Source organism: Uranotaenia lowii, chromosome 3 (genome assembly GCF_029784155.1).
Source record: "Uranotaenia lowii strain MFRU-FL chromosome 3, ASM2978415v1, whole genome shotgun sequence".
Lineage (NCBI taxonomy): Eukaryota > Metazoa > Arthropoda > Insecta > Diptera > Culicidae > Uranotaenia > Uranotaenia lowii.
The window spans coordinates 85,089,149-85,100,627 of record NC_073693.1 but is presented as its reverse complement, the minus strand read 5'-3'; positions in this window follow the sequence as shown (position 1 = coordinate 85,100,627).

Genomic DNA, 11,479 nt, shown 5'->3' with positions numbered 1-11,479 from the left:
ATTTTAAGAAGAAAAAAATGAAGGGTTAAAACATGAAGGAACGCGAAGAAATCAAAGCCTAAAAACTAGGGTCAACTAGGGCAACATGCAAAAATGTTCAACTTCAATAGCTTCTATAAACCTTATGTTCACAGTTAATCTTACTCCTTATGCATCAAAAGTTTCAAGGATGATGGGACATCAAATACGTAGTTAGAAAAATTATTGGTTTCTTTAAATATTTCTAAAAACATACGATTTTCACCCTCCTTAGAAAATGGGGTAACTTGCAACAAACTTTGTTTTTTAATGAAAAATCTTATGAACACGTATGAAAATTTATAGTTTTTAATATATTTGCGATGCCTTAAAGACCATTGCGCATGAAAACACCAATTGCAGTAATTGTTTTATCTGTAAAACTAATTTTCACATTTTTTTCTTAAAATAAGGATGCAGCAAACATTTAGAGATAAAAAAATACTACGTAAAATTCAACAAGCTAAAATCATAAAAATAAAAGAAATAAAAGTTCTAGGACGAGTTCATTCAGGCCCGGCTGATTTTTTTTCAAACATTATTTGGATATACTAACAAGTTCAGAAGAGTTCAGTCCCGATCTAGAGGTTTGGAGCTTTTCGAGAATTGCACAATTGTCAGTTTTTTGGACCTACCCTCTACTATTGGTAAATATAAAACGAGAAAATCACCCTATTTTGAGATTAGGCACCCTACTGGGCTACCTACATTCAACTGACCTTTCAAACGTGTTTTTTTTACAAATTTGAGCTGGCAAGAAGCGTTTAAGAAAGTATAAGGACCTGAGTTCTGCAGAAATACATTTCCTCTTTTTTTTAATCATATAAACCACTTCCAAAATGTGATCGTGAAATGTAAACTTATGATCTAACGATCGTAACAAAAAGAAATGGTTAAAATATTTAAACCAGAATTGTTAAATAAAACCATTTTTAAAATATGTTTGTCCGCTTGTTTGTTGATAATCTCTCATAGTTTGTTACTATATGAGGCCCTTGGAGCCAAAGGGGTATATGTAAGTGCATACAATCTTATTTCGAGAAAATACGGTTTGAAGTTGTTGTATTTGGTCAATTTTCATAAATTTTTCAAAAATTAATATTTTGCTCTCGAACGTAAAAGTATGTAAATAAAACTCAAAAAATCTGAAAAAATCACCAAATATAGTTTGAAATATGAAGAATCGTTTGGCATCATTAACTCAAAATCGACCGTTTTGTCACTTATACCCCTTTGGCTCTGAGGGCCTCATATGTAACCATAGTTACCTCAGGAATTGATTTATTTTCATTATAAACAAGAATAAGCGCAAAGGATAATCATGAAGTAAACATGGAAAGTTAGACTGACAGATTTTATGAGGTTTTAATTTATATTGAAAATCGTTTTTTTTTTCTCAAGTTTTGATTTTTTCAACAAAGTATTAAGAATGATCTGATCGAGAGTTTCTATGTGCGTGCTCATCTGAGTGAATCGAGTGCGAGCGGTGCTAAAAACGATGTGATTCTTTACTACGCATATACTGAGCAATTTTTAGATAGTTACCGGGCCTGGAAATTCCGGACAACTTTGTTTTTTTTTTTTTAAAAAGAACTGGGCACTACCTGGACAAATATTGACTGTTCCAGAAATTACAAGCAAACCTAATGTTAACGGTCATTTTGAATTGGACATTTTTTTCAGAATTCTACTTGCTGCGTCCTTTTGTTGACACATTTCTGTACGTCATAACATCAAAAAACATTTAGTTTGTGATTATATTTCAAAACGCGTGTTCTTACTCCGGAGAAGAGAAAAAGTATCGTGCACAAGTGGTGTACTCTGAGTGGAATCTCATTGAGAAAATTTTCCAAAGAAGGGGATGTGAGCGTCGGACCGGTACGGACAGCTATTAAAAAACATGGTCATCATTGTACATTTTAAGATGTACCAATGTGTGGTGGAAAATCTGGCCCTGTAAGTCCTGCTATCGACAAAAAGGCCAAGGTTGCTTCCAAACAGAAAAGTCGGGACCTTGACCTCTAACGTGATGCGTGCTAATGAGCGACCTGGACTTAAGACATACCGGAAGCAGAAAATACCTAAAAGGAACCAAAATAAATCTGCTTCTGTTAAACCAAGAGCCCGGAAACTGTATGATTCAATATCCCAGTAAGCGCGTCCTCTCAGAAATCGACAGAGCATGCAAAAAATTGAGAGTTGAGTCACCGAACTTAGAATAAAACGGTTAACTTCGGCGACACTCCAAGAACGAAAATATTTTCATTCGGTTTGTCCTGCCGAGATACCTAGAGGCAACAAATACGAATGCGTACATGCGAAATCAGTTTGAATCGTACACTCGTACGGTGTGGTCGCATTTTGTCCCCGTGTCCCGTGTGTGCTTTCAATCGTAGCTGTCGACTTCTCAGGCAGGCGAACACGCGTCTCGGAGGGAAACATACAAACACGATTCGGATTGTGTTCGTGTGTTTCTCTGGAGGGCGTGTCTTAGCTTAATTCGTAGCACTCACTGGTATGGTGTGTTCCTCTCTAACGATGCAATGATGCAAAATCGCCAGAGAGATCGTTACGATCCCTCTGACGATTTGAGTTACCTCTCTGCCGATTCAAATTTACCGGGATTTAGCTAAAGTTCTGGGTAATGGACGATAAAACGTATGTGGAATTGGACTATAAAATTCTTCCTCGGCCACAATACTTCACTGTACGCAAGGACAACCCAGTAAACATGAATCGGCAGAGAGGTAACTCAAATCGACAGAGGGATCGTATCGATCTCTCTTGCGATTTTGCATCATCTAATCGGCAGAGAGGAACACACCATACGCGTGCCTTGGGTGAGTGACACGAAGTAATCTAAGACACGCCTTCCAGAGAAACACACGAAAACAACCCGAATCGTGTTTGTATGTTTCTCTTCGAGACGCGTGTTTGCCTGCCTGCGAAGTCGACTGCTACGATTGAAAGCACGCATATAAAACACGGAGATAAATGCGACCACACCGTACGAGAGTACGATTCAAACTGATTTCGCATGTAGGACGCATCCGTATTCTATGCCTCTAGGTATCTCGGCAGGACAAACCGAATGAGAATACTTACGTTCTTGGCGTGTCGCCGAAATTAACCGTTTTATTCAAAGTTCGGTGACTCAACTCTCAATTTTTTGCATGCTCTGTCGATTTTTGAGAGGACGCGTTTACTGGGAAGGATATCCCCAAAAAGTAGAAGACCATTTTCAACGAAAAATTTGGCAAGAAGGTGATGGTGTGGCAGGCAATTTGCGAGTGCGACAAAATATTTAGCCTGTACATCACATCGAAACAATGAACACCCAGAACTATATCAAAGAATTCCTCCAGAAGCGTATATTGCTGGTGATCAAGCAGCATGATGGACCCGTCATATTTTGGTCCGATTGGACATCATGTCATTATGCCAAAGACACACTGTTTTGTGCCAAAATTGTCCCGAGACACGGCCAATCGAGACTTTTTGGGCTTTGACCAAAGCCAAGCTACGAATATACATAAAACCAGATGATGACATCGGAAAATTTTAAAAGGATTGGCCAAAAGTTGTGAAAATTGTGGGTAATACAACTGTGCAGAAGCTTTTGAGTCATGATCGAAGAAAAGTGCGAAGTCTGGCTTATGATTAGAGATTTTTTTTATCAAATTAGAGTACAGTTTTGGGTAGGACAGAAATAATGATACAGTGGACCAAATAAAATAAATAAAAATTTTAAAAACAAAATATTTTTTTTCTATTTTTAAAGTGCGCTTATCATTTCTGGAACAATTTATATTAGCAAAATTTATCCATTTTGGAACAAAATCAAGAAAAATAGGAGAAAACCACTTGAAACTTAATTTTTTGTCGAAGAACATCAAATTGTGTTCAATGCTTCTAAAAACTTTGCTTATTAATTTTAATGAAATAATTCTGAATAATTCGTTTTCGGACCAGAAAATCTAAACTTACCATTACCTAATTTGAATTTTTTGGTAAATCTGAGCGCAAACCGGACAGTTTTTAAAAAAAATTCAGGCATCCGGGCCGATACGGACTCATCTCGATATTTTCCTTGAATCATTTTCATCATTCATCATTTTATCTTACGGTAGTTGGACTCAACTACCGTATGATGAAATGATCTATTTCTATTCCCATCTTTTCATCTTACGGTAGTTGAGTCCAACTACCGTAAGATGAAATGATGAGAATAGAAATAGATCACGAAAATGATGATGATCACATGGGGAACAATTCCCTTCATTCCGATAGACTTCGACACTCGACCAGTATAACTTTCATACGCCAGGTTGTCTCCTGTAGTAGAATGTTAAAACATGGACCCCGGAGAGGCGCGAGATGTGGGTTCAAGTCCTACCGGCAGACAAGGCGATTTTTTATCGCATGTTTTTCAACAACAATTTCATCTTATCTAGTACCTGAAATTTTAACATACACAGTTGGATTCAATTCTCTACATTAAAAATAACCTTTTTAATTTCATTGAAGTTATTCAAACGTTTTCTCTTCATTCAACAGTTGTGGAGTGCAAAATTTAAGGACTAGTCATTTTTTCTTTATACTATTATTTTATTTAAAGTTGAATTTATCTATACCTAATCCAAATAATTTCATGTCACCCTTATCTGATTTCACTTCGGTTCTGTCATTTGTTAAAAATAAAAAAACATTTTATATAAATACGACAGATGGGAGATTTGTATCTTTCTAGCGGAAAACTGCGCAGGAGGTGCTGAAATTAATCCATTCTGCAATATGATTTTAGATTAATTGACCTTCACAAAACACAACTCAAATGCTCTGGAGCACGTTTGGTAAATAAAAATCAGCAATTTCTAACAATGAATGATTTGGTAGTGGAAAAAAATAATAAAATATGTGAATAAAGTTTTTGCGTGGACTCTAAAACAAACTACTCCAATAAAAGTTTCGTTGAGCCGACAATTCAAAATCATATTTCAAGCGGGAATTTTATTAACGATGTCAAATAACTTATCATGAGAGATATTAGGAAAATTAAAAAATGGTAGGTGTAGTGTTGTAATGGTATGATTTTCAAATCGAGACACAAAACTTCTGTGATAATAAACTTAACTCCGGAAGCTTTTGGAGAAAAAAAAACTATTTTCTGTCTGAGGTCACTAAGGGCTTTACGATGGCACTAATTCTTGTTGGTAAGAACTTTCCTCGCTCCGAGGCGTGTTTTTATGTGTCCTTTAAGATTCTGGAGAGTGAGGAATATTCCTATTGTTGTTTCATTTGGTTCAACTTTAAATTATAAATTGGTTTTGGTTTTAAATACGTCATTCGTATTTTTTTTTTCAAATTCACTGGTATTCATAGTTTTTATGATTTTTCCCATATCATCTTTCAATTTTTATGAACATGAAAATACACTTCGAATTGAAAGCTCAAAAAATCTTCAAACAGCTGACAAACAGGCCCGGGTAACTGACTGAGTGAAATTCTGAAGGCTTAAGTAGAAATATGTCACCAACAGCACCAGAAAAGCACAAATAACAGAAGAGCAACGAGCCAACAACAAACGTTCCTCTTTTCGTCAACGAACGACGACGCAACTACCTATAGAAAGGGGCAGATCATTTTCTATAGAATCTTTCTCTATAGAAGATTGCTATCAAAACGAGGAGACGGCTGAAAGGGGGTTGGTTTTTCATCAACGTCAAACAAGAATCGGCCCGGAATGAACCGAACGACGACGGCGACGCCAAACCGAGTGAATGGGGGGAAGAAATTGCGACGAGATGGTTAGAATGTCTATACCTACCCACCTGCCGTGAAAGCTTTGAATGAGTGGAGCTTTAATTACACCGAAGGCTACCCTTTGAACCTTTGGTAATTGCCGTTTGCACGAGCCGAGGCGCGCAGCTTCAATAGAGCTAGTGTAGTGGCTGATAGAAATTATCTGGTCCTATTCAGGTGGCTAGACTCACTCTGGCAGCTTTTTCTTTCCCTATCTGTTCAAATGACACGGGGAATGACACAGACAGGTAGGTACCCATCATCATTAAAGATTTCGTTCGTTGCAGTCCGCAGTCGACGATGACGATGCTGAGTTTTGGCGTTTTGTTGCACCGATTTGTTCTTATCGGAAAACTGCCAAAAGGTCATCGAATTGCTGATGAAGAGGGTAATGCAAATTGTTTGTCTCTGTCAATTTTCTACTTGATTTATTGATTGGAGAAGAGTAACTAAAATAAAACAATCTTCATCTAACATTGAAAATGTGATGAAATGTTACTTTATTTGTTTACGTAAACATTGAATTGGTGATGAACTTGTGTCTCGTTTCTATTTCTCCTTTAACAATTTCCGTGAAACTGAGTTACGTTTTCAATTCAATAAACCTTTCCGCACCACACCGAAACTCTTTCCTAATTTGATTCTTTAATCTTCAAATCGTCAACAAGTGGTGTAGGCAGTAGGAGCTGCAAATTATTAACCAAGCCGGCGGTTATTATCCACCCAGAAAGTCTCGGTTAATTGAAATGATTACATTTTCACCATTTTTTCTCCATCCTTTGGAAACATTTTTGAGAGCCCTAGACTTGTGCATTTTGCCAGTTTTTCCAGGTGGAAAACTGCCTAATGAGGCATTTTAAAAATTATTTCACTGTCATTATGAACAGACTCAAAGAAAAATTCAAACCAGCCAAAATGAAAGTGGTGTGTTTTATTTCTGTAGAATGCATAATTACTTGCAGAAAAATCGTGATTTGATTGTTGCCGACCACATCACTCAACTACAAAAGCGTCTGATGATTCGATTTTAATATCAAATTGGTTAACCGCAGACAAATCGGTGTCACATTTTCACGGTTTAACAATACTGTGTCGACTCATAGTTGAAACAAATCACGTGCTATTTTGCGTGCACATGGTATTTGAACATCCGCTAACAGTGATTCTCGATATTAGTTAAATTTTGTATATTTCTTTGCATTGAAAGCTAATTTGGATTCCTTTCTCCCAGAACCTGTACATATTTTCAAACCTCAGCCGATAAAACTAATCACGTGGTTTTGAGAAACACTCATGCAATACTAACTAGACCCCAATCAATCATTTTGAACTGATCCACTACCGGTAGCGGTTTAGGTACCTATTCAATCCCAGTTATTCCCACCACAACATGGGTTCCAGCTGCGGAGTTTTAAAGGAAAACAACAAAAAAAATGCTGAATTATTTTAAACGAAACCCACCAATGGATGCATCAATACAAGCCACACATCTGTACGCCATCCGTCGAAAAATGGCACCCGCGAGGCATGCGGAAACAAAATTTTCCGCAAACCATCAATAAATGAAACGATTCCGATAAATTATTCATTGTCGACATTTTTTTGATGGGTTCGTTGTTATATTAAACCCGCAACGTAGGGTTAAGTTTGTCTAGTTCCAATCGATAATGGATGAAATCTGTGCAGTGCTGAGCTGGGATTAATGGCGTCTAATAACGTGGAAGAAAAATCACATAACTATAACATTCTCTGAGATAAAATAAGCAACAATCAGTGCATGAAAAATATTCACTTTTTTTCTTTTATTTATGCTGTAAAAAATGAGCTTTGGAAAACCAAAAAGTTATTAGAACATTTTTCGAAAGAAGGAGTTCTCCATGTTTTTTTGCAACACGTATTTACAAGGTTTTTTTCTACACCTACTTGCATCCAGAATTTCTGTTTATTTACGAAATATTTTTCGATAAGTAGCCTTATTCTTAAAAAGGAAACTCGATAACTGGTTCAAATGGATTAAAAATCCTTAAAGCTTCGAAGAACCTCGTTTTTCATATTTTGTTTTTAAACTCCGAAACATGAAAATCAAATTATCTTAGGAGATTATTGTCTAGGTATCATTTACATTACCAGAATAACAAAAATATGTTTTATTCATATCGGTTGCTAGTTCAAAGGTATGCATTAATTTCTAGTCCACATTTACAATAAAACACTCTAGAAATTTGGAAAAAAATCAAATAAAACTAAAATAACACAAATAGTGTGCTTTATTAAGGATGTCTTAAATATCTTAAGGGACCCGAAAATAAAAAATTATTTCTTTATGACAGTATCACAATACCGGCAGTAAAGATTTGGAAGATTGTTAAAACAAAATTTAGTTGGTATAAGAAAAATAGCTCGGTAAAACCAGTTATCAGTTTCAGTATTGCCAATAATACTTTTATTTAACAAAAGTTAGCATAACTATTTATATACTATGTTTTAAGTAAAGTCAGGACTGTCAAAACAAGACCTTAAAGATTCTCAGGTACAGAATAAAAACAAAAAAAGCTTCAGCCTAGAATACTCTGAACCTTGGAGCTTATCTTTTTTTAGCGGATCCTTGATCTTGAAGAAAACATACCAAGATTTTTTGATAGCTCACATACCTACACTAGAATAAAGACGATCGATTTGACAGTGTTGAATAGAATGCTGTAAGTTTTAAAATGTGTGTTTGCCTACAGAAACTGACGTTCTGAAATAATCAATTTTTTTCAAAAAGCTTCAACATCTTTGAACTGATTTGAAGCGCCTTGTCCTGGCTTCAAGATTTTTAGATTTTCTTTAAATTATAAAATTGAGCAATCAACCCTTGGTCTATCATGACCATTAGCCGAAGAGTTAAAAAAAAAGTTCAAATGATTCAAAGCATCTTAATCATCATTTCAATATACTGAGGAACTGAGATTTTTGAAAGACCAAATATGTTCTATGAAAATGTTAATCTAATTTACGAGAAAAAACTAAAATTTAAGTTTGGAAAATCGGTTCATTGAGAAATGAGATACAGCGATGCAAAGACAACATTGGATGTCTTTGTTTTATGTTAGACTTATTTTCTACCGGAAAATCCGGAATAGCGATAAAAATGTTCATTGGAACCCAACATATTTATACATCGTAGGATAGATGTATTCTTACCAATTCCAAAAATCAAAAAAGCACCCAAATACTGCAAAGTTGTCAGAAATTATAAGCAATTGAAAAAAAAAATGGTTTTTTTGGACTTTTTTTATTCGGAACCAACTACAGACAACCTAGTAGAACAAATTCATTTCATTTTAAAATATTTATAAACTAGAATAAATAACCTACATTTGCGGCCACGCGAGTAACAACAAATTACAAGTCAAATTTCCCCGAAACGCATATTTTGCGAAAAGCTTTGGAAGGGTAAGTTATCGTTAAATTTCCAAATGATTACTAAAAGCAAACGCTTTCTAACGAACCAATCATCAACATCCAGAACAGAATGGGTGATTTGCAGAGGATAATTATATATATGTATTTTTTTGTCTACTTCAATTGACCGAAAAAGCAGTTTGAAATTACCACATTCACGCATATTTATCGTTTCATAAAACTATGTTTATTTTTAACGTACAAAAAATTGATTTTATTTTTCATTTTTCTAGTATCTGGGATTTTTCTCTAAAAAAATGAATTTTTAACACAATTATTTTTCATCATTTGAAGATTATTTTTTTTACTTTAGTAGAATCACACCAAAATCAAAGAAGTTCGTTCCGTTACCAAAAATTCGTTCTATCCGTTTATCAAAGATAGTACACGCTAGTTTTTAAACAGCCATTAAGAGAAAGTTCACTGGTGTTGGGAAAAAGTGGTAGAAATTTTGTCACTTTTTGTACATTTTCAAAATTTTGCCATGCAAAAACATTTTCAAGATCTGCGGCCTTCAAGTTTTTTATCAACACGTGTTGTAGTTTCGCATGTAGTTTTGCAACTGCAATATTTCTACGGCTGAAATAGAAACAGTGCTGTAAAAAAATACAACGCTCAAAGATCTTGAAAACATTTTTGCATGGTAAAATTTTCAAAATGTTAAAATTTCTACCACTGTTTCCCAACACCAGTTAACTTGCTCTTATAGATAAAATATAACCATATTTAACCGATTTCCGCGATATGCCATTTTATGACTTTTCCATGAGAATCCATAAAATGACTTTTTGGGGTGAAGTTGAAATATGGTTATTTTCCAAACATAAGACACAGAGGCGAAGAAGGTGAAAAATTGTTTTTTAACTTAATTTTAATTTTGGAGGAAAAGCTTTAAATAGGTTATTTTTTGGTTCCTGACATCTGCTGTGATTATCTACCCAGCAAACATTTTTGTAGGTATATTTCTCAACAACTTTGTTATACATTTCATATACATTACAAAATGATCGTATGAAACTCGAAAAAACAGCATTTACCTACCAAAGTGGAGGCAATATACATACATAGTAAGAATGCAAGAGAATACAAGTTTTTTCTCTCAGCGCATGCGAACCGTTGCCAGCGACAATATTTGCTGCTTCTGTCATTGGGCAATTCTTGCAAATACAACATCAGATTTTTATCAATCTGGTTGCACTGCTGGTCGCAGAGAGAACATCAAAGCTGTTCTCTCACTTGTCTCACGCGGGAGAAAAAATGGAACGAAATCGTCTCCAAAATCTGCGAACATGGCGGACTTTTTATCATATCCGATTTAAACCATTAATTCCAAGTTCGAGTAACGATTTTTACGACCTTTTACTTGCGTTAGTTGGAATTATGATTTCAATAACGTTTTTAATGACTTGAGTTATCATTTTTAATGCGATTTCATGTTTGCTGGGTAGGGATTTATAGTTTATCAGATATTCAGGGGGAACAGAAAATTAAAAAAAAACAATAATTTGAATTTAATTTTTTTCATAAAATCTCATGAAAATTTTGTTTTTGAGCTTGCTTGTTTCCGTATAAATCGTGTTAAGTGGTTCCAATTTGTTCGTCGAATTGGTTGGAAGTTTGGTTCATTCGCCTGCGAGCCTAGACATGGTCCAAGCGTTGTAGGAGTTTTCCTGAGACACACTGAATTTTGAGGATATCACCGGGAACCAATTTTTTCGAGCTCTATGTTTCCTCAACAGCCGGGTAATATTTTTAAATTAGTCCGAACAGCTACAGTTTTCCCCGGATGGTACGGAATATAATCGTACTAGCAATCTATGACACCGGAACGGATCCTCAGATTTTGGCATCCTATTGTGGAGGAAAAATCTTCTTCAGACTCAATTTTGAATTTAAAATGTCATTGAAGACTGACCTTTCTGGGCCAGAAGATGTTCGTCGTATCATTTTTAACTTCTAAGCTGCGGTATATGAGAAAAATTTTGAATTTATACTCTACTTTCAGAATGCACCGTACTGCGGAACCAAACACTTTCAAAATGGCGGGGATGAGCCGCCAAGTTTTTCAATCATTTTGTGGTTTTCACTCGAGAACTATCAAAATGGTTAAAATTTCATGGAAAATAATTATTAAAAAATAACCATATAGGCAGTTTTTCAAAGAAATGTAAAAATGGTTATTTTTTATCCATAAATGGTCATTTTAAAACGA